The sequence below is a fragment of the Ovis canadensis genome, chromosome 7 (genome assembly GCF_042477335.2).
Source record: "Ovis canadensis isolate MfBH-ARS-UI-01 breed Bighorn chromosome 7, ARS-UI_OviCan_v2, whole genome shotgun sequence".
NCBI lineage: Eukaryota > Metazoa > Chordata > Mammalia > Artiodactyla > Bovidae > Ovis > Ovis canadensis.
Window position 1 is genome coordinate 21,013,482 of NC_091251.1, and position 23,489 is coordinate 21,036,970.

Sequence of the window (23,489 nt, forward strand, 5' to 3'; positions counted from 1 at the left end):
TGTTAAGCTGTGTACCAAAGAGCCCGTCATGGAGCCTGGGCATTGTATTGTCTTCTGGGCACCTGGCCTTCATCTTTCAGGCAGTTGTATGCCAGCCCTCTGCTGGAACCACTGCTGATCACACCTGGCTGTCCAGAAGCCTCCTCCCTTCCACCTGCAGTGTGGTTCTCAGGAGCCCTATTGGTGGTAGAGGACCAATGTTGTGAGTGTATATGTGTGTGTAATTTCCAATTTATTACAAACAAGTATTCATAAAATACAATCAAAATGGATTACTAGAAAAATTACTTTTTATAAAAGACATGTAAAACCCAAGCTGAAATATTTTATCAGAAGATTCAGCAGCAATAAAATTACATTTCCAAAAATATCAAGGCAATCCAAATTGCTCTAAGTTTCTAGGCAGTTATTCTCAATGTTCATCCTTACCTCATTGCAGCTGGAGAAGAGTTTCCAGGCTAGTACCAGCCTGCAGAGGACACTTTGACAAGCTGGCCCAGCGCTCACCCTGACAGAGGCTGGCAGTATGTGTGTGGGTGCAGGCCCTCCTGCCAAGGCCTGGAGGGGTGCCCACTGCCATCAGCTTGCGTGTGGAAGGCTTGGGCATGGAGCAATGCCAGTCCCTCGCTGTTGTCCATCAGCGCTCTGTCCTTGAGGCTCGGTCCCTGCCTCAGCTCCGTGCCGGTTTCCCTGGGTCCTAGAACTCAGCCCGGAGTACTGACTGATGTGCTGTGACACGGAGAGGGTCCTGCCAGCATTCTCCCTCCAGACCTCCATTCTTCTGTCTGGACGCGTGGTCGTTGGCAGGATTCCGAGATAACGTATCAGTTTCTTACTGCTGCTGTAACAAATGACTACTCATTGAGTGGTTTAAAACAACAGAACTTTATTCTCTCCCCTGGTGGCTCAGATGGTAAAGAATCTCCCTGCAATGCAGAAGACCTGGGTTCAGTTCCTGGGTTGGGAAGATCCCCTGTAGAAGGGAAGGGCAACCCACTCCAGTATTCTTGCCTGGAGAATCCCATGGACAGAGGAGCTTGGCTGGCTACAGTGTGCAGGGTTGCCAAGTCAGACACATCTGAGTGATTAACACTTTCACTTTTTATTCTTTTAATGTTCTAGAAGCCAGAAGTCTGAAATGAGTCTTATGGAGTAAAATCTAGGCCTTGACAAAGCTGGTTTCTTCATGAAGCTGTAGGGGAGAGTTCAGTCTTGCCTTTTCCAGCTTCTGTTGACTACCAGCATTCTTTAGCTTGTGGCCACATTAATCTCTGCTTTCATGCCACGTTGCCTTTTTCCGTGGTCACATCTGCCTGCTACAAAAACATTTGCATTTACAATTATGGCCCGTTCTGGTATCCAAAATAATCTCCCCGTCTCTATATCCTTAACTCAGTCACAATTGCAAAGACCCTTTTGCCGTGTAAGTAACACAAGTTTTGGGGAAGAAGAGCTGGACCTCTTTGGAGGACAGTATTCCGCCTACCATCTCCAGATTTGGGGATTCTGGTCATTATCATCTGACCCACTGTAGGTGTTGCTTCTGCTATGTGCACTCACACACACACACACACACACACACACACACACGGCCATCTGCCAGGTGGAGTCATTTGTTGGGTCTGAGGTTGTCAGAGTCTGGGGGCACTGGTGTGGCAGCTAACAGTTATTGAGTAATTTGCATTTTAGACACTCTGCTAAAGACTTTGTAGATTAGCCATTTAATACTCAAAATCACCCAAGGGGTACTATGGCTTCCAACTTGGAGATGAAGAAATGGCATGTTCAGGAGATTAGATAGTTGCCAAGGCCCCCTGGCAGGTAGGTGTCCAGCGGCATGCAGTCCCAGGCAGTCTGGCCCCATGCTGTAGGCCTCACCTCCACACCAGGCTGCCCTGGACAGAGGCAGCCCCTGAGAGGTGACCTGCAAGCACGCCTCCCACCCCCAAGCACCAGTCACAGGCCAGAGCGAGTACCCCAGCCTGGTTCAGCTCCCTTCCTTTCCCATCTGGCCTGTGGGATGCACTTTCCCAAGAAGCCAGGAAGAACACTTCCACTCTCTCCCAGAAGAGCTCCTGAACCAAAGCAAGTGACTGTGAGAAGAGCCCCTACTCTTCCAGGCAGCGTTTGGACAGGAATAAGTTGGCCATCCGCCAGCGCTGGTCCTGTCATGATGTGTCGTTAAGCATTCCTGGCTGGAAGTCAGACAGGAGAGGGCACCGGAGGGCGTTCTCCCATGCTGTGCTCCTGGGAACCTGCCTTGGCTTCTGGCAGCCCCGGGACCCTCTGGGGCCTTCTGCTTCCATTTAGGAGGCGGTGCTGGCAACACTCGCTGGTACCGCAGCAGCTGGGGTTTTGGGAAAGGCTGTTAGGCTGTGAGTCATCCTCCCTGACAGCACATTCTGAGCTCTGGTGGTGCAATGTACAGCCGACTTAGGAAAACTTAGAAATCGAGAACCCTGCTTGGTAGCCAGAGGCAGAAGCCAGATGTGGCAGAGAGCCAGGCTCCCTCAGATGGCTTCCCGGGTCAGCCTGTCCTGAATCCCCAACCAGTGGAACCATAAAATGCCAAGCAAAGGGATATGTCACAAGAATTAGGACCTAAACTGCAGGCCGACCTTAGAAAGTGCTCAGTGAGGGCTCCTTTGTGAGAGGGGCATGCCCCAGGGCTGTCCATGCTGGGCCTGCAGGTGGAGTCCACAGGTGAACCCTGCCTTCTCCCAGACTAGGAGTTTATGAAATTCCATGGAATTTAAGTGTTTTCATATCAGTGTGGATAGATTATTGATGAGAATACAAGGTATTTGTGTATCTTCTACGTTATGTAAGTAAGAACTGAAGTGGTTTATTGTTTTTTAACTTATTTTTTTGAATGAAGGATAATTGCTTTATAGATTTTTGTTGTTTTCTGTCAAACCTCAGCATGAGTTAATTTTACTGATTTCTTCATTCATTTTCGGCTGCCCTGGGTCTCTGTTGCCGCTTGCTTCCTGCAGGCGTTCTCTGGTTGCAGCGAGCAAGGGCTACTCTCTAGTTGGGGTGTGCCGGCTGCTCACTGCGATGGCCCCTCTCGTGGAACACAGGCCCTAGGTGTACAGGCTTAGCTGCCCTTCAGCCTGTGGCATCTTCCTGCAACAGGGATCGAACCTGTGTCCACTGCATTGACAGGTGGACTCCCAACCACTGGACCACCAGGGAAGTCCTGAAATAGTTTGTTTTTAAATAGTTTATTTTTAGAGCAGTTTAGATTCACAGCAAAACTAAGTAGAAAGTACAGAGGGTTTTCATATACCAACCCCCCCCCACCCCCCCGCAAATCCCCACACATGCACAGCCAGCCTCCATCAGCCTCCTCCGCCAGAGTGGTGTGTTTGTTGAACATTGATGAACCTGTATTGATACATCATTGTCACCCAGAGTCCACAGTTGACATGAAGGTTCAGTCTTGGTGGAGTACATTCAATGGATTTAGACAAGCTATCATGCCATATATCCACCATTATAATATCACGTGTTGCCCTAAAAAGCCTCTTCTCTACCTACTCATTCTCCTTCACTGACCCCTGGTAACCACTGCTCTTCCTGTCTCCGCTGTTTCATCTTTTCCATAGTCCTGAAGTTGGGAATATACAATATGGAGTCTTGCCAGATTGGCCCCCTTCACATACTGATACGCATTTAAGATTCTCCCTTGTATGCTCGTGGCTTGAGAGTTCATGTCTTTTGTTTGTTTGTTTTTTTAACCACTGAATAATGTTTCATTGTTTGGGTGAGCCACAGTTTATTCACGCCTTTACCTACTGAAGGACATCTTGGTTGCCTTCAAGTTGTGGCAGTTATGAACCAAGCTGTTCTAAAGGTTCAGGTGCATACTTTTCTGTAAATGTACAACTCCTTTGTTAGTCACTAAGTCGTGTCTGACTCTTTGTGACCCCACGGACTGTAACCCACCAGACTCCTCTGTCCATGGGATCTCCCAGGCCAGAATACTGGAGTGGGCTGCCATTTCCTTCTTCAGGGGGTCTTCCTGACCCAGGGACCAAACCTGCACTGGCAGGGGCAGGGGTTCTTTACCACTGAACCACCAGGAAAATCCCTTTCAACTCCTTCAGGTCAGTGTAAAAACCATGATTGCTATAAAAGTTTTGTTAGCTTTGTAAGAAACCACCAAAGTATCTTTCACAGGGGCTATATCATTTTGCATTCCTACCAGCAATGACAGTTCATGTTCCTCCACAGCCTGATCAGCATTTCACGTTGATCATATTTTATATCTTCAGCATTCTAATGGATGCATGTATGTCATTGTTTTAACTAGCAATTTCCTAATGGCGTATGATATGGAGCATATTTTCATGGACTTATTTGACACCATCTACTTTGGTGAGATGTCTGCTAAAGTCTTTCCCCCATTTTTAATCAGATTATTTTTTATATTGTTGAGTTTTAAGAGTTATATTTATATTTTGATTAACAGTTCTATATCAAACGTGTCTTTTGCAGATATTTTCTCGGAGGCTTCTCTTCTCATTCTCTTGATACAGTCTTTTTCAGAGTAGATTGTTTTTCATCTCATTGAAGCCCAGCATATCAATTACTCCTTTCATGGGTTGTGACTTTGGTGTTCCATCCAAAAAGTCATCTAACCTATTTTATCTTCTAGGACTTTTGTAGTTTTGCATTTTACATTCATTCAGGTCTAGGTTTCATTTTTATAAGCTTTTAAATTGAAGAACAATATCCAAACAGGGTTTGAAAATCCTAAGTATACCGTGTGATAAATTATCACAAAGTCGACATTTTTGTAACTATCACACAGGTTAAGAAATAGAACCAGTACCCCCAGAAACCCTTCTTAATCATTACTCTCTTTTACTATTTTGACTTATAAAATCATGCAGCAGTGTTGCTCGTTTTTGAACCTTATGTAAATGAAATCAAAAGGATACGCTATTTTATGTCTGTTTTCTTTTGCTTAATATTATATTTCAGAGATGAATTCATGTTGTATTTTGCTGTGTTTAAGACGTTTTCATTGCTGCATAGTATTCCATTGCATAATTATACCACTATTCAATCTGTTGGTAATGAACATTTGGGATGTTACTGTTTACGACTGTTATAAATGATGCTACCATGAGCTTTCTTGTACATTTCTTTTGATTCACCTATGGGCACATTCCTGTTGGGCATTTACCTGTGAATAGATGAGTAATGTCACCATATTTCCAATTTGTGCCTAACTATCCCAGTATATGCCTAGTCTTCCAGTGAAAGTCGCTCAGTCATGTCCAGCTCTTTGCTACCCCATGGACTATACTGTCCATGGAATTCTCCAGGCCAGAATCCTGGAGTAGGTAGCTGTTCCCTTCTCCAAGTCTTCCAGAGTAATAACTACTTATGTTCTCTTTCCTTCTAAGAATCATCCCAGTTTGGGCAATAAAAAATATGTCTTTTGATGAGTAGAAGTTTCATGTAGTCTAAGAAATCTTTCCCTATCCCAACGTCATGAAGATAGTCTCCTACATTATCTTTTAAAACCCTCACTATTTTATCTTTTATATTTCTTCTTTATGTTAACCCGGATGAAGTAACCTTTCACGTGTACTGTATCTGATACTCTCTATTCACTCAGCAGTCATGCTTCCTTCTCTTATCATTTCTTTAATCCTGAAATAGCTATGTTAGCATTTCTTAGACTGCAGGTCTGTGGGCAATGAATTGCCTTCATTTGCCTCTGTTCAGAAATGTCTTACCTTTAACGTTGTGGCTCCTCTGTGCACAGCTGCTCAGGGAAATGCGGTAGACATCTGAGTCACGGTCCTACTGTGTGTAACGTGTTGCTTTTCTCTGGCGACTTTCTTCTTCGGGTTTCAGCAGATTGTTCATACAGAGTAACTTTCTTCATCTCTAGCTCATTCGTGAGTTTGACCTCTTAAACTTGTAAACATATGGCTTTCAGAAAATTTGGAAAATTTTATTGTATTTTTTCTAAATATTTTAATCTCCCATTCTTTATCTCTTTTCTCTACCTGGAACTCTAATCCTCAATATGTTAGACCTTTCTGATATTGCCCATAGATCCCTAGGTCTCTGTTTATTTTTTTTTCAACCTTTTTCTCTTTTATTCAGATTGGATAACTTCTATTGATGTACTCTCATGTTCATGAACTTTCTTCTGAAATCTCTCTTCTGATATTAATCCCATCCAGTGAATACTTCTGATATTCTATTTTTCAGTTCTAATATTTTCACTTGTTCTTTTTTTCCTTTTTTATTTTGGGCTGAGATATCTTCTCTTTTCACTTGTTATGTGCATATTTTTCTTTACCTCATTAATTATAATTATAATAGCAGCTTTAAAGTCTTGTCTGATAATTTCAATATCTGGGTTATCTCTGCGTTGCCATTGTTTATATCATGGACATTGAGAATGATATGTTGAGGAGACTCTGAATTCTGTTTTAGTCTGAAGAATGTTGACTTTTTGGTTTATTTTTGCAGGCAGTTTAATTTGATTAGACTCAAAGTGTAAACACTCTGTCCTCTAAGGTGTATAGAAGCTCAAATCTCAATTAAGCTTTTTTATCTTTAGCTGGACTCCTTGGAGTTTTCCCTGTTCTTCTTTGGTTCAAGAGTCAGCCAGAGCTTTGGGAAGAGTTTAGAATCCCCCTTTTCTGGTTCCCTCTGGCTAAAATTCTCCTGTTGCTGCCTAGCAACACTCATTGCCCCAAGCTCCATCTTCTGGTCCCTTAGACAAGATTGGTGGTCAGCTCTTTGTCAGAGTTCTATCCTCTTGCTATTTCCCTACTCATTTTATTCTCCTGTTGTCATGTATTTTAACACTCTATATTTTTAAATTCAAGAAGACGTTGTCATTGTTATCTAAACACAAAATTGATTTGGACTTACTCACACATTTATCTCTTCTTTATTTTTTCCAATCTGTGAGCTTCCATCTGAGATCATTTGTCTTTGAATGACTAAAGGTCTATTACTATTTCCTCTACTGAAAAATTCTCTCAGTTTTTGTTTGTCTGAAACATCTATTTTGTTATTATTTTTGTAGAATTATAGGTTGTCATGTATTTTATTTCAGCACTTTGAAGATATCATTTCATTGTATTCTACCTCGCATTATTTCTGTTGAGAAGTTTGCTGCCAGTCTTGACTATTGCTCTGCTAAAGCAACGTGTCTTTTTCTTTGGCTATTTTTAAACATTTCACTTTGCATTTTGCTTTCAGCAATTCTTTTATAGTGCGAGTACATGTGATTTTCTTTGTATTTTTTCTTCTTAGGGTTCATAGTGCTTCTTGAATTTGTGATTTGATACACTTCTTCACTACTGAAAAATTCTCAGCCATTTCCTCTTCAAATATCATTTCTGCCCCATTCTCTTTCCAGCCCTGCTGGGGCTGAAATTACATATACGTGACGCCTTTTTTCTGTGTATCAGATGGCTCATATACTCCACACAGGTTTCCATCCTTTTGTCTCTCTGTGCCTTAACCTGGATCTTGTCTTCTGACATTTATTTTAATTCTTTCTCCATTGTGTCTTATAGTCTTATAAACCCACCCATTTGTGACTATTTTTAATAATTATATTTTTAGTACATTAATGAAAAATGAAGTTTTCCATTTCTTTTTTTATAATTTTTAGTTCTGTACCAAAATTTTACATCTTGTCTTTTTATTCTTTGAACATATTAACCATGGTTATCTTAAAGTCTGTGTATGATAACTCCATTATCTGGATTTTCTATGTGTATACTTAATTATTGTCTCCCTTTAGTCAATCTTACTTTCATTGTAACCCAGTTATGTTTTATTGTATGTTGGACATTATATTTGAGCAGTTTTAGAGGTAAATTGAGACTCCAGATGATGGCATATTCCTTCAGATAGAATATTCTTTTGCTTTTAGATTGCAGCTGGACAAGGGAGAGATGATAATACTTCAGTCAGTGATAGAGATGATTCAAAGAAAGATTTCATTCCATATGAAGGCTATTCTGTTTCCAGGTCAATCCTATTTTTGTAGGTTGTAGCTCACTGAAACGTCATAGGTTGCTGCTCAACTGAAAACCTAAGGTGTTTACCAAGATCCTTACTCCCTAGTGGGCCCCAAGCTTCCAGTTTTGTCCTTCCACTTCTGTGAGATGTACAGAAGCTCTGTTCAGCTTGTCATCTGCTGCTTTTGAGTTGTCAATGGCCTTGAGAGGATGTGGGCACCAAAAGCCGTGTTCTTGCTTCTCACCTTTCTTTCTCTCCCATATCTTGACCTGACAATGTCTCACTGCCTTGTGATCACACTAATGCTTTCTAATGGATGTTTTTTAAAAAATATCCTTCCCAAAATTTCTAGTTATTCTTATAAAAGGGTTGATTAAAAAAAAAACTGTGGTTTACAGAGGATAAAATAAGTTGCTCGGGGACATACAGGCCCTGGAAGTGGGATTTTCCTTGAAATATTTTTAAATAGGAAACATAAGACCAAAGATATCCGGGGTTTCAAGCAGCCTACATCTCCAACCATCATCAACAGGGTATGTCTGTGGATAGGTATTAGAAGCTATGCGTTTACCTGTCATGTCATAAAACTGGTTACCCAGAATAATAGTATGTCTGTCCATCATCACACAGCTTGTTAACATATAAGTTGGGACAGAATACAGATCTTGGATCTTCAGTCAGTTCTCTCTTACTGCACCTTGATGCCTTCTATTATTTTTCATTATTACTCAAGGACCCAGACCTCTGTCTCTGCTTTAGTAAGACATCATAGTGGTCCAGGAAGATCCTTCTAGTTTATGGAAGTTGTCCTTGATTTACCTAACCATATACAAGAGTCTAGAGAAGGAAATGGCAACTCACTCCAGTATTCTTGCCTGGAAAGTCCCATGGACAGAGGGGCCCGGTAGGCTACAGTCCATGAGGTTGCCAAAAAGTTGGACACGAGTTAGCAACATGCAAGAGTGATCTCTTGCCCCTTCCTCCTACTCTCCCTCACTGCTTTAGTCTCTCGCATTGCCACTTTTATCTTGTCTTTGACTAACAGGGAAGTCCACACTGAAAGACACGTCTTCTAATAGAGGGGCTACAGGGACGGCTTAATTAGTTTGGTCTCCTTTTGTGGCTAAATATATTATGTTAGATTCTGAAGGAGGCTTTGGAGAATAAGATATAGAGGAAAATGATAAAATGAGGCATTTGAGGAGTTTGTAAACTCTTGATTAGCCTCTTTATTTAAAAATAACTCACAATCTCAGAATTTCTAACAAAGGCTTTTAACTTTTCTGGTTTAGCTGCCATTCTCTCGAGCACATGTATATATTTACAGGTCTTATGTTAAATTATAAGCAGAATTGTGAGGTAGGGAACAGGAGATAAAGTTAACCACAAGTTAACGTATTCCACCATCTTCTCTTTAAAAGGCTTGCAAATGTGGTGTTCTGTGCTTCTGTTTTTGACAGGAGAGCATTTTGGTGGTTACCATGAAACAGTGGGGGCAGAGTGGAAGTATCATTAGCCTGGCAACTTGAAGACTTTGATTTTATTCCACTGTGACATCTTATTTGAGTACAACCTTGAATATAGCAGTACCCTCTTAGGCCTTACTTGGTGATCTATAAAATGAAAGGGTTAAAGAAGATGACCCCTTGGAAGCATTCCAGTTCCCAAATTGTTGGAAATCATCCTTCACCATGAGGTCAATGCCTTGAAGACTTGGTTGTAATAATGAAAGTGAAAATGTAAAGCAGTCCTTGGTTTTCTGTGATACTGGGGGGAAGAAAGGTGGTAAAGTTACCTGATACAGAAGTTGACATTTGTGTTTTCACGTAAGTATGTCAGATATTGTAGGACTACATTTTGATGCAAGATAAAGAAAGAGCTTATGTTATGGTGATCCAGTTTATTAAGTTAGATTACAAAAGTTTGGTTTCTGGCTGACTGTGGGGATTAGTAAGGGTTTTTCCAAAAGAATGAATGAGAGATCAGCATAATAATATGTATCATTTATCAACTGCCCGATGTGCCAAGCCCTGGAGGTGCACCATGAATGACGCACAGCCAGCATCAGCCTCCCCGAGGGGCATGTCTTATTACCCCTTGTTACACATGGGGAAAAGGAATTCCAGGCTTGGTTTTACATTCAAAACCGAACCAACATTGGCAGCTTTCGCTCTCCAGCAGCCTGCATTTTGTGCCAAGGAGCAGAGTAATCTTCCATTTACCAAGGGCTTTTTCAGCTTTTTAATGATGTATTAAATTAAACACCCACTCACCAAATATCTATGAATCTTGGTTGTGGCAGATGGGTTTGGGTGTTGGGTGCTGGATGCATCCTGTTATAACTGATCATTTACTGTTTCTCGGACTGGTTGGATGGAGTTGCCATTTGTCTCCTAGGGTCCTCTTGCCCCCAACGGTTTGTGGTGATGATGACAAAATTATTACATGATAAATACAGGCACACCTCTGAGATATTGTGGATTCCTGTCCAGATCACTGCAATAAAAAAAATACTGCGATAATGGGAGCCACTTGAATTTGTTTCTTTCCCAGTGCTGGATTACTATAGTCTGCTAAGTGTGCAATCGCATTATGACTTTAAAAACAAAATACATAACTTATTCAAAAATACTTTATTGCTAAAAAGAAATAGTAATCATTAACTGACAATGCACAGGGTTGGCACAAACCTTCAATTTGTAAAAGAGTGAAGCAAATCAGTATCTGAGAAGCACAGAAAAGTGAAGTGCGATAAAATGAGGTATGCCTGTGCTGTGGTAGAAATATAAGCAGAAGAAAGGGAACAGCAATTTAAAGAGTCTTAAATACATTTCAGGGTTCTAATCATTTAAGGTACCCACACCCGGGAAGGCACTAGTGGTAAAGAACCCACCTGCCAATGCAGGAGACATAAGAGACACGGGTTCAATCCCTGGGTTGCGAAGATCCCTTAGAGGAGGGCACGCCAACCCACTCCAGGGTTCTTGCCTGGAGAAGCCTCTGGACAGAGGAGCCTGGAGGGGTATACAGTGCATGTGGTCTCAAGAGCTGGACATGACTTGGCAACTAAACCACCACCAGGATATTTATAGTAATTAATATATTGATTGGCTTAGGGGAGATGACGCTTTTTTAATAGTGACTTCCCATCCAGGAAGGCATATATCATTCCATTTATTTCAGTCTTCTTTGATGACGCTCAGGTAGTCTGATATGTGAGAGCACAGGTTCTGAAGTCAAGGAGTTCAAGTTCAAATCCAAATTGAGCCATGTATTAACTTGCGTGGTGATGAGCAGTTGTTTTTCCCAGTGACTGTAATATCTTGGGTGGTCAGCAGTTGTTGAAGAAATGTTTCTTTTGCCAGCCAGGGAGAATTAAACATGAGAGAGGGGCAGAGGGTGAAGCAGTGAGAAGAGAGAAAGAGAACTGCCTTTTCTCAGCATTCCTAGCAAAATCCCATGATAGAACTCTGATTGGACCAGACTAAGTCACTTGACCACCTCTAACCAGTCACCATAGCCAAGGAAGCCAAATGCTTAGCCATATTCATATAAATCCACATTTTCATTTTAAGAACTACTTAGCTCCCCAAACAGGAGTCAGTGGCCCCTGGGAAGAAAGAAGGAGGGGTGGAAGTGGATGTTGGAGAGGCTGTTAAAAGAAACTTTAAAAAGGAACATTGGACTTGATCAAAATGCCGTCTAGGCATCTCTTGAGATGACCATGTGTTGATTTTATCTTTTTGGTGATGGTGGGTTACATAAGTAGATACCCTAATAGTAAGGATGCTTCCCAGGTGACACTCGTGGTAAAGAACCTGCCCACCAGGGCAGGAGACTCAAGAGAGGCGAGTTCGATCTCTGGGTCAGGAAGATCCCCTGGAGGGGAGGGCGTGGCAACCCACTCCAGTATTCTTGCCTAGAGATTCCCATGGACAGAGGAGCCTGGTGGGCTACAGTCCATAGGCTCGCAAAGAGTCAGACACGACTGAAGAGGCTTAGCAGAGCACAGTGTCAGGGCAGAACAAAACCTGCTTCTCTGTGCCCTGTGGAAGGACCAGAGGTTCTGCGAGAACCGCTTGTTTTCCTTTTGCTTCTCTTTGTCCGTCTTCGGCACTGCTGTGGGCTTCTCTGTCTCCTCAGCCCTCTGATACTGGTGTCCTCAGAGTTCTGTCTCTGGCCTCCTGTTCTGAGTGGTCACGTGAAAGCTCTCCTCTGAGATTCCTACTCGTGTATACCACAGCCTGACCAGCTGCATGGCCCAGAGACAGCTCCAGCTCCCCACGCCCAGCACAGAACTCATCAGCTCTCAAAGCCTGCTTGGCGACTTGTATTCTTGACAGCTCCAATCAGTCACTCACACCAAAGTCCTTGAACTTCCTCTCTTGACCCTCCCTTACACACATGTCTCAGCTGATTTTACAATCTGTCTTAGCCTTGCGTCCATCCCCTTCTGTCCCCCACCCTGCCCCTAGTGCAGGCACCCATCCCCCTTGTCTGCACGAGTCATTCTCAGACTTTAGTGAGCATCACAGTCACCTGGAGAGCCGGTCAGTTCACGCATTGCTGGGCCCACCCCCGGAGTTTCTGACTCAGCAGGTCTGGAGTGGCCTGAGGCGGTCCATTTCTAGTAAGTCCAGGTGAGGCTGCTGCTGGTGGTTTAGGAACCACACTTTGAGAACCACAGGGCTAGATCAATGCAGCAGCTGCTTTCTGGTTTCCGGTCCTCTGGCCTTGATGCCCTTACTCTATCCACACTTCAGCCAGAAAAAAACTAATGTTAATTGCTCAGTCATGTCCACCAGGTCTTTGTGATCCCATGGACTGTAGCCTGTCAGGCTTCTCTGTCCATGGAATTCTCCAGGCAAAAGTACTGGAGTGGGTAGCCATTCCCTTCTCCAGGGGATCTCCCCAACCCAGGGATCAAACCTGGGTTGCCTGCATTACAGGCAGGTTCTTTACCATCTGAGCTACCAGGGGAGCAGCTAAATACTAACCCAACAGTGCTACCCAAAGGGGTTGTAAGTCCATGTTGCTCACCATGGCAAGGCTGTGAGCTGACTCCTTCCACCCTGGTCAGACTCACCATCCCCTCCCACAGCCCCACAATGCCTGTGGTTGCTCATGGGAAGTCCGTTCTTTGCCATTCCTTTTGGTCCTCCATAGGCCTGAAATGCCCCTTCCAAGGTTTTCACCCATCTCATCCTCACGCCACCTTTTTCACTGAGCTCTCCTGTGATTTCCTGGAATTCTGCCTGAATTCCCAGCAGGAGCTTAATGCATCTTGCCTGAGTTCCCATAGCACCCTGCAGGTACCTCTGGCTTATTTCTTATCACCATTATTGAATTGTTTGCCGAGCGCTGTGCTCTCAGATGAAGGTACTTAATGAGTACCGAGAGGTGAGAGCCCCAGGGCAGAAGGCCAAGTGGGCAGAGCTTCAGAGCAAGAACAAGAGGGGGGCCTTGAGCTTCCTTTCCTCTGTCAGACAGGAGTGTGTTCTTCAGCCTGGTCTCCAGCCAAGAGAAGAGGAAGATGTGTGGGAATCCAAGATAAGCTGTGAGTTCAGACCACCTTTTTGAAGAAATGTACTTTGGTTGAGTAGAAAATGGTCTTTGGAGACTTATCTTTTGCTGTGCTTGGGAGTTTTCTGGTTTTTCCTCCCCCAGAGAACACATTCATTTTCTGCCCATTTCCCACTCTGGGTTTCTGGGAGGAGGAGGAGAGTGCTGCCCTGGACGCCCTTCCTCAGCTCAGCCACACGCCCATAAAGAGGTCACCCCCACCCTCACAGTGTTCCCCTGTTGTCCTCTCTCAATCTTAAAAAGCACTGCTTTTTAAAAAGAAGTAAGGTTGCGGTGTTGGCATCTTGACTTCTGATGGAAGCCAGTGTGGACCCGAAGGGACCTGCCCCTGCCCTAGACGTGTGTACCTTCATTAGTTAAAGGGAGGAGCGAAGGGCTGGGGGTGGAGGCTGGGGGCGTTTTCAGGATTTGCTCTGCTGGACTTGGGGTCAACTGTCCATATGCTGAGCTCCTAAAAATGTTGAGTTTCTCATCGTATAGTGCTTTACCTAGGATGTGAACTGTGCATATGATGAATAACTATTTGGAAATCATTGTTTTTTGCCAACAAAGTAAATTTCTTTCTGAACAAAAGTGGACATTTTGTGGACAGCTTCTCATGAGTTTGTTACCTTTAAGTGGGATTTGTTGATGTGGGGTAAGCTTTTAAACGGGAGTCAGCACTCCATGCGGAGAAGGCAATGGCACCCACTCCAGTGTTCTTGCCTGAATCCCAGGGATGGTGGAGCCTGGTGGGCTGCCGTCTATGGGGTCGCACAGAGTCGGACACGACTGAAGCGACTTAGCAGCAGCAGCAGCACTCCATGCAGATCCATCACCCCCAACAACTGTGCAGGCCATGGACTGAGGGTCTGACTGGGATGGTTCATCCAGCATGAGGGGCCCCGACACACGAGAGTCAGGAGAATGGGCATGATTTAGTTCTGGTGTGGTGCCAGAGGTGGCGGAAAATCCAGTTTTGTTTCATGGGCCCTGGGGGGCCTAGTGTGGGAGTCTTCTGGAGCCAAGCAGGGAGGCTCCTGTTTCTTTAAGGTGGTTCTAGCTTTTCAATGATGAAACTGAGGACAGAGGCGGCCTGCATAATTAAAATCCACAGGATATCTCTGAAATGCATATTTAGAAGATGGTTTCTGTTTTCTTGCCATCAAATCTATTTACCAGAACCGCTGACCACGTAGCAGAACTGACTGATTTGAATTCCGTTCCTCCCCAGTTTCCCCCACCTTCATTTAATGTTAAGGAAAAGGCATATATTTTCCCCCACCTTCATTTAATGTTAAGGAAAAGGCATATAGCAGGATGGAAGGGCCTCAGAAAGGCTTGGGTTTTTTCACAGTCCGAGTAATTGCCTTCTGAACAATCAGAGATCAACGGTCTCTGCTCGTCCCCTATTACACATGTGATTTTAAATGCTTGAAGTCATCTGGCTATTTCTATTATCAGTAATATCGCTAATAAAAGGAAGGAAGTTGGTTGAGGGATGTCACGTTTTGTGGTTGCCTTAAAATTCCTCTGTTCTCTGAGTCAGGCCCTGAATTTGACCTTTGGAATCTGGGAATGGTGTTATGTTGACACACAGGCTGGGCCTGGGACGCTGCAGCTGAATTGCTAGCTTAATAAAAAGTCTGGTGCCTTGCTTCTTGCACGGCATGTATGATGCAAAGCCTTTTGATGTAAACGTGGTATTGAAGCGTAATTAGGATTTTTTCCCTCTAAGCCCAATTCTGTCTAAGGCTTCATTGTGCTATGCTAGCTCCTTCCTGTCCGCACCATTTCATGAATTGTATTCTAGACCTTTCTCTACACGCCCCACCCAGCTTTTAATGCATAGTCTGTTTCAAACTGAGTTCTGATGGCTGTAGATCAAATGACTCCATTGTTTAACTAATTTCTCTCTTTCATCTGGTATTTCTGGGGAGTGCAATGGTTTCTCCATCAGACTATGCTGGCCACATTTTCCATGGGTTGTATCTCTTGGCATTTGGGATGCCTTCTGCCTGTATTTTTAAAGTTTCTCTGAAGCACCGTTCCAGTGCTAGCCAGAGGGTGGTTCTGTCCTTGGTCACTGCGGTGTTTTCCAGGCATGGTGGGATGTGTCCTCCTCTCTCCCCTTGCCATGAAGGCTCACTGAGTGTAGTAGCAATTCTTCTTAAGAGGAGCCTTGTCCGGAACAGGGAGAGTGGAGAATGGACAGGGCAGGGATGGGGGTGGCGGAGTCGTAAGACCCAGGGCTGGGGAGCCCATCACTGCATCTAGATATAATTGAACATGTAAATAAGACCATAACCTTCCTTCCACAAAAGGCAGGTATGGGCGTTAGTCTCAAAGCCAGCCCTCAGGTGAGCTGAGAGACCTGACTGGAGCTTGCATTTCTCTAGCTTAAAGGAAACAAGATTGCTGTGGCTGTTACAGGGGATGATGTCCATCGCAAGTGGGCCCTCAGTTCTCTCTTGTCTTACTGCAGCACAGAGTAGTTATTTACCTTGAGCAAGGTCCCCGGAGTTCCAGACCCATTTCCTAGCATTGCAGTTTACCAAGTTTCAGGAAAACTCTACCCATATTCTGAGGAATTTTAAATACAGCATCTTATTTTCCCAAATAAAGACTTTACTAGGGGGAAAAAGTATATGTGTTCTTATTTGCATAGTGACTACTTGCTCAATTAACCCCAAAACAGGCTTTTCCCATAAAATTAAATGTATTTTAAATTTATTTTTTGGTATTTAAGATAGCAACAAACCAGAAAGTATAATCCAGTAAACACCTATGTACTCAATATTCACTGCTTAAAAAAAAAAAATGAATGATCAATAATACTTGAAGTCCCTGAATATACCTCTTCTTCACTAGCAGGGCCACTTTTCAACTGGGAATTTAGAACCATTTCTTTGTCCTGTTACACTCGTAAGCTTATACTCAGTATTGTTTTAAATATTTTAAAATCTTAAGCAGGATTCTGTGGTCTGTATTCTTCTACGACATTTTTTAACTTGATATTTGTGAGATCCCTTCATTTTGAATGGGTAGCTTTAGCTGTTTCATTTTCACTGTCATATAATTTCCAGTGTATGAATATTTCTCAACAGAAGTTTTTGGGTGATGGATGTTAATGAATGTGGATTAGGCTGTTTCCAAAAACTGGTTCTAAATCTGCTCCAAATGTTCTTGCAAGTGTCCTTCATCGAGCCTAGAGATCCATTCATGTAGTAGGTGGGTGATAGGTCACGTGTTAGCTTCACCTTTACTAGAAATCTCCAGAATGTTTTTCAGAGTGGCTGAACCGTTTTACTCTCCCGGCAACAATGTTTGAGCTCCTGTGGGTCTCCTTCTTGCCATTGCTCGACAGTGTTTGACTTCTTAAATCTACTGTTCTGTTGATCAAAACAACAGCTGATTGTGACATGGTTATCTCATTGTAGTTTGAAATTTTTGTTTTCCTAATTACTAAATGTTGAATGTCTCTTCATACTTGTATTTCCTGTTTTGTGCCTTTCTGTTTCAAATCTTTTGCCCAGCTTTCTTTCTGTTTGTGTTTTTTTTTGTTTTTAAGGATTTTGTTATGTTCCAGTTACTAATACTTGTTGGTTTCCTATATTGTAGATGTCATTTCTCAAATTGCTGCTGCTGCTAAGTCGCTTCAGTCGTGTCTGACTCTGTGCGACCCCATGGACGAAGGAGCCTGGTGGGCTGCCGTCCGTGGGGTCGCTCCAAGTTGGGCACGACTGAGCGACTTCACTTTCACTTTTCACTTTCCTGCATTGGGGAAGGAAATGGCACCCCACTCCAGTGTTCTTGCCTGGAGAATCCCAGGGACGGAGGAGCCTGGTGGGCTGCAGTCCATGGGGTCGCACAGAGTCGGACACGACTGAAGCGACTTCTCAAACTAGCACCTCTCTTTTTTTCTGTTTTATTAAAGTTTTTTGCTTTTACTTTTGGTGAATAGGAGGTTTAAATTTTAAAGCCAGATGGATCTTTTCTTTTATGGCTGTATATTTTGATAGTAGACATTTGTATGTCTGTATTTTTGTGATAAAACCTTACACTGCCAAATTAATATTCCAAACAGCAGAGCATTAAGTACAAAGTTGGTAGATCTGTCACTGACTGTGAGTATCTCATGACTATGAGTAATCTTCCATATATATATAATGTGTGTGTGTGTAACAAAAAAAGACTATGACATTTTTTAAATTTTTATTCTAATTTAGGGATCCTGTTGGTGTTTAGTCACTAAGTCGTGTCCAACCGTTTACAGCCCTGTGGACTGTAGCCCACCAGGATCCCCTGTCCGTGGGATTTCCCAGGCAAGAATACTGTAGTGGGCTGTCATTTCCTTCTCCAGGGGATCTTCCTGACCCAGGGATCGAACCCGCATCTGCTGCCTGACAGGTGGATTCTTTACCACGGAGCCACCAGGAATGTCCAGGGATACTGTTAGGGTGGCAGAATCATCAAACGTGAAGGACTGTATCTTCGTCTTACCTAAGTGGTCATCTTGTATTTTTGGAGTGGGTTATCTGGAAAAAACCCTGTGGGTGTCTGGGTTCAAGCATGATGGCTGAGTCCAGGTAGACTTTGGTGCCTTCTGCCAGCTAAGTACTCCGTTGATATCTGTTGCATAATGAATATGTAAGAGCATCTGAAGTTAACAACAGATGTGTCTGCTTGGAAGAATAGACTAGTGGTTCTCAAATCTGGTTGCCATTGAGATTAATGCACGGGCCCCATCCATGCATGGGGAGATGCTAAGTCTCTTGGTTTGAAGTAGGACCCAGGCACTAATATATTTTAAAAGTTCTTCAGATACTTCTACTAGGAAGTCCAGGTTGAGAACTTCAGGTCAGAGAATTGGAGGCAGAAAGGGCAAGGGAGGACTGAGACCACCTACTGGACTCAGAAAGGTCCACAAGGCAGTGGAACGTGGCTCGAATCAAAGCACAGAAGGCTGGAGGTCGGTGTGAGGTCAGGCTGATCATCCGGGCCTGTGGCTGAAAAGAGACAGAAGGAGCAAAGAAGCATTCTAGATGTTTGGAGGACAGTGGGCCAGGGAAGGGAGGTAGGACAAACCAGGGGTTCCCAGGCTGGGGCAGGGCTGGGCCTGTGGACCCTGCAGTGCTGGTGCCTTTCTGACCAGAAGCCAGAGGGCAGGCCTCGATTCATTTAAAAGGCACGAGTCAAATACAACCTTTGGCTTCCCATGGGTCAGAGGAGTAAAGAAAGACGTTTGGCCTGGGAATGGAGTGAAGACAGGGCTTCCCTTTTAGTTCAGTTCAGTTCAGTTGCTCAGCTGTATTAGACTCTTTGCGACCCCATGGACTGCAGCACGCCAGGCCTCCCTGTCCATCACCAACTCCCTGAATTTTCTCAAACTCATGTCCATCGTGTAGGTGATGTCATCCAACCATCTCATCCTCTGTCGTCCCCTTCTCCTGCCTTCAGTCTTTCCCAGCATCAGGGTCTTTTCCAATGAGTCAGCTCTTTGCATCAGGTGTATTGGAGCTTCAGCTTCAGCATCAGTCCTTCCAGTGAATATTCAGGGCTGATCTCCTTTAGGATGGACTAGTTGGATCTCTTTGCAGTCCAAGGGACTCTCAAGAGTCTTCTCCAACACCACAGTTCAAAAGCATCAATTCTTTGGCACTCAGCTTTCTTTATAGTCCAACTCTCACATTCATACAAGACTACTGGAAAAACCATAGCTTTGACTAGATGGACTTTCATCGGCAAAGTAATGTCTCTGCTTTTTAATATGCTGTCTAGGTGGGTCATAACTTTTCTTCCAAGGAGCAAGCGTTTTTTAATTTCATGTCTGTAGTCACCACCTGCAGTGATTTTGGAGCCTACAAAAATAAATAAAGAGGACCCCTTTAGAGATGTAAATACTATTTTAAAATTAAAGCCAACAGGGCAGCAGGCAGAATTGATTAAGGGCGTTGAAAAATAAAAATGATCTTTACAATGAAGCCCCCTTTTTGTGAAATGAAGTTGGTTTGGCCCTGAGCTATGTGTGTGTATTCACCTGTGCATGAACACTCAGTCCTGCAGGTGGCGGGGAGGATGGGATTCCCAAGGAGTTGTTGAAGTGGGGAGGATTCAGGCTCTGAGCTTGTTTTGGAAGACAGAAGCTATGGGGAGATCGGTACCCACCGCAGACAGACACACAACGCTCTGCTTTTGCTTCTTCATCCTGGTGGCAGCCCTCTTAGCAGCAGCTCAGGCTCCCAGGGTGTGAGCAGGGAACCACCAGGTGTTCGATCCATCTGCAAAACTGGGACAGAGCCCAGAAACCCATAGGAGAAATATGGGGAGTGCAGCCAGGACTGGGGCTTTACAGTGTGGAGCACAGTCAAAGAGCAGCGCACTGGGAGTCAGGAAGAATGGAGCCTCAGTCCTGACTCCGTTACTTCAAGTCTGTGTGATCTTAGGCAGTTTAGGTCAGGGCCACTTATTTATTGAGCACCAGCCTTGACTGAGCACTTTCTAGACGCTGGGGACAAAACTGTGGGAAAAAAAACAATGTCTGTGTCCTTCAAGACACTCACAACCTTTCCCAGGAGAAAGATATTTTAACCGGTAGTGAGATTAGTGCCCTGAAGCACGGGAGGAGCTGAGCAGAGAGTGTTGAGTCCTGCAGGGGTGCAGCTGGGCCTCGACAGCCTCCCGGGAGTTGGGGGCACGTGAGTGGCCCCTGAGCAGGCGTCAGCAGAGCAGATGTGGGAAGAAGGCCTTTCCAGGTCAACCATTTGGCCTGAATTCTCTCCTCCTCCTTGTTGGAGGGGAGCTCTAAAATCAGAATCCAAGTTCTTTAACACTATTCCTGAAGCTGCCGAGAACTGTGGATGCCCATGGCAGAGAGTGTGCTATGGTGACGGCCCGGCCACGTGAACGGCCTTGATTTCTTCCCAGACTCATTCTCTCGTCTGTTTGCCCTGCACCAGCTGGTTTTCTTCCTGGGAGTTCCCTCTTCTTTGAAATGAGTCCAAGCTGTGTGGGGACTGGGGGTAATTTTTTTTTTCTTAATCATTGTGGTACATTTTCCCCATTTGTTTTCACTGCTGACACTGTTTCCTACTCATAGCAGTGTCTTTGTTTCGTGTTTGCTAAATCTCTGTTCTTGACTATCCAGAAAGTGGGAAAACCAAACTTTTCTTTTTTCCTCTCAATTCATAAATCTGATCCTGGTAATTCTCCCCTCAAAGCCTGCTGTGTGGTTGGTGCCTACAGAATCAAAAGGGATTTCCTTTCCAAAATCCTTTTAAGGATCTGACCCCAACATAGTCTTCCCCTTCACACGCTGTAATCCAGTTTCTCTAGACCTGTGTCGTCTTCCCCACAAGCATCTTCGCATTCTTGCTTCTGTGCCTGCTTTCCGTGTTCCCGTGTCTGGAATTTCCTCTCCCAACCCTGGTCTCTTCTTCCCATCCATGACCCACTCATTTCCATCCTTCTTCGATCTTTGCTGTTGTCATTCCGTTGCTCAGTCATGTCCGAGTCTTTGCGACCCCATGGACTGCAGCACGCCGGGCTCCCCTGTCCCTCACCAACTGCCGGAGCTTGCTCAAACTCATCTCCATCAAGTCAGTGATGCCATCCAACCATCTCATCCTCTGTCATCCCCTTCTCCTGCCCTCAATCTTTCCCAGCATCAGAGTTTTTGGTCTCCCTACCTTCAAAGCCAGAAAGATGATCTCCTTTCTCTCAACCTCAAAGCCTGAGGCGCAATGTCTACCAATCAGAATTCTGTATCTCACCGAACTTTCCAACAAAAGCCAATGATAGAAATGGGCACGTCAGCCAAGTCTGAAAGAGTGTCTCTCTCACAGACTCTCTCGGAATGAAAAGGCGTACTCCCAGTTGCATGTTCAGGGACCTAGGTCACTGGCTTGATTTCAGCCAAGGTGAAAGTATTTACATCATAGAATCAGCAAATGCTAAAAAATAGGACTTTTCCATTTTCCTGAAGAGCCAACTCATCTGAGTGTGAACTGGTGACCCTGCTACGTGTCTACACGTATGTGTGTAGGTGACTGCCCTCGCGTGTGCACACGCGTATTTGACACACTGTTAATATTGGACTGTTAGTAGTGCACCATTGGCCAGCAGAGCTTCCTCATGAGGCTGAGGGGAGAGCTTGTGGTTGAGGTGGCTAGGAAGTGTGTCTCTCCTCTCCTCCTGTCCTCTCCAGAGCTGGAATTGTAATACCCATGACCCCACCTCCTTCTTGCTTCTGTGTCCTTGGCAAATGTGGTGACTTCCTGGAATCAGAGCTAATATGCTAATTGAGGATCTGTGTATCTGCAGTCGCTCACAGTCCAATCTCCGAAGTAGAGAATCTTGGCTCGGCTACACAGACATTGGCTACAGACGCAGAGGCCTCCAGGCTGGTGCCAAGGGCGACCTGTGTTCCCAGGGAGGCGGCCCAGGGACGTGGGGCTGGGGGTGGGGCTGGGTGGAGATGGGAGAGAGACGCCTTGGAGCTCAGCAATGCTGCCAGGCCTCTGCCGACCTGGGTTAGGTAGAGGTTACCATGCTGGATGCAGGCAGGGAACTCTTGTGGCTCTGGAGAAAGCTGGAGGGCCTTTCCTATCTGACAGCAAGAAAAAGATCTTCTAGGTTGAGGGTTGCTCCTGAATCTCCGTGCAGTTGCTCAGTGGCCATGGCCTGCCTCTTGCCAAGGTCGTTCACATGAAAGGGCTCAGCTCAGGGCTGGGGCCATGGGGCTCCCAAAGTCATCACGTGCTTTCCTGGCGGAGTTGAAGATGGCCCATTTAAAGACCTCATGCACATCTTGGTTCCTTCAGAGTATGTAGGCGTGTGTCCATTTAGGGTACAGTCTCTGCTCTTCCCTCAATCCCTTAGCCTTCCAATGTGAGTCACTTTTTATTTTATTCCTTTTAAACTCTTGTTGATTTCTCACTTTATCTATCTTCTGTCCCTGGGCGTCCCTCTTCAGGGCCAGTTTTGCTGGAACAACCACAGGAGGCCTTGTTGGGAGGGGGGTTCCTGTGTGTGGCAGAGGCAGTCTACCCAGCAGACATCACAGAGAGTACAGAGATAGCTTAGGTTATCAATCAGATCTATCTATCTGTACCAAGCTGGTTTTACTTCTTAATCATTAACTTTTTAGTAGGATTCTGGCAGTTGCACTATTTTTGAAGAGGTGTGTCTCTTTTAGACCAAAACCAAGCAAAACTGCTCTTAGGGTGAAGCTGCATGGGGGGGTCAGAGTCCCAGTGATGCAGGAAGCCTGGTGACACTCCTCTTCCAGTAGAGTCCTGGGGCTGCACACGCATGCTGGGCACGGGTATCAGTATAGATACCTTGCAGGATGTAGCTTTGCCTCAGTTCAGTTCAGTCACTCAACCATGTCCAACTCTTCGCGACCCCATGGACTGCAGAATGTTGGCAGTTCATGGTCAGGCGTTGGAGAAGATTCACACCATGCCCACCGAAAGTTAAAGGGCGAGAAAGGGAAGTATTTAGTCTTCAAAGTCTAATTTAAAGAAAGTTCTGCCTTATCGTTTACCTGATAAAGCCTCCTCTGACCCTTGGGTCCCTGTGGTGACTCCTGTGAACTCTGAAGGTGTCCCATCTGACTCATGGGGGCCAACCTAGTGTGTTGATTGCAGGAAAAGCTGCCAAGCAGAGGCAGAACACTGCATCCTCTTAGAGAAGAACACATCTGGACCCATGGAGGTGAGGCAGAACCTTCAGTCCAGTAGTTTAAAATGAAGATACGTCTCTGCTCTCTGCTTGCAGCCAAAGGCAGTTGTGTGGTGTGGGCCAGTGAACACCCAGGCTCGTTCCTGGCGTCGTGGGGCAGAGTTCAGCTTCTTGCAGTCGTGGTGTGGGGTCACTCAGTTCATTTGAGGGAGTGCAACTGAAATGGA

General features: G+C 44.7%; 1 protein-coding gene across 4 annotated transcripts in view; it reads left to right on the plus strand.

Moving 5' to 3' along the window:
* The window catches only part of PDE8B (phosphodiesterase 8B), a 258,748-nt gene that overhangs the window by 124,830 nt on the left and 110,429 nt on the right, over nt 1–23,489 (plus strand). The window lies entirely within an intron of this gene.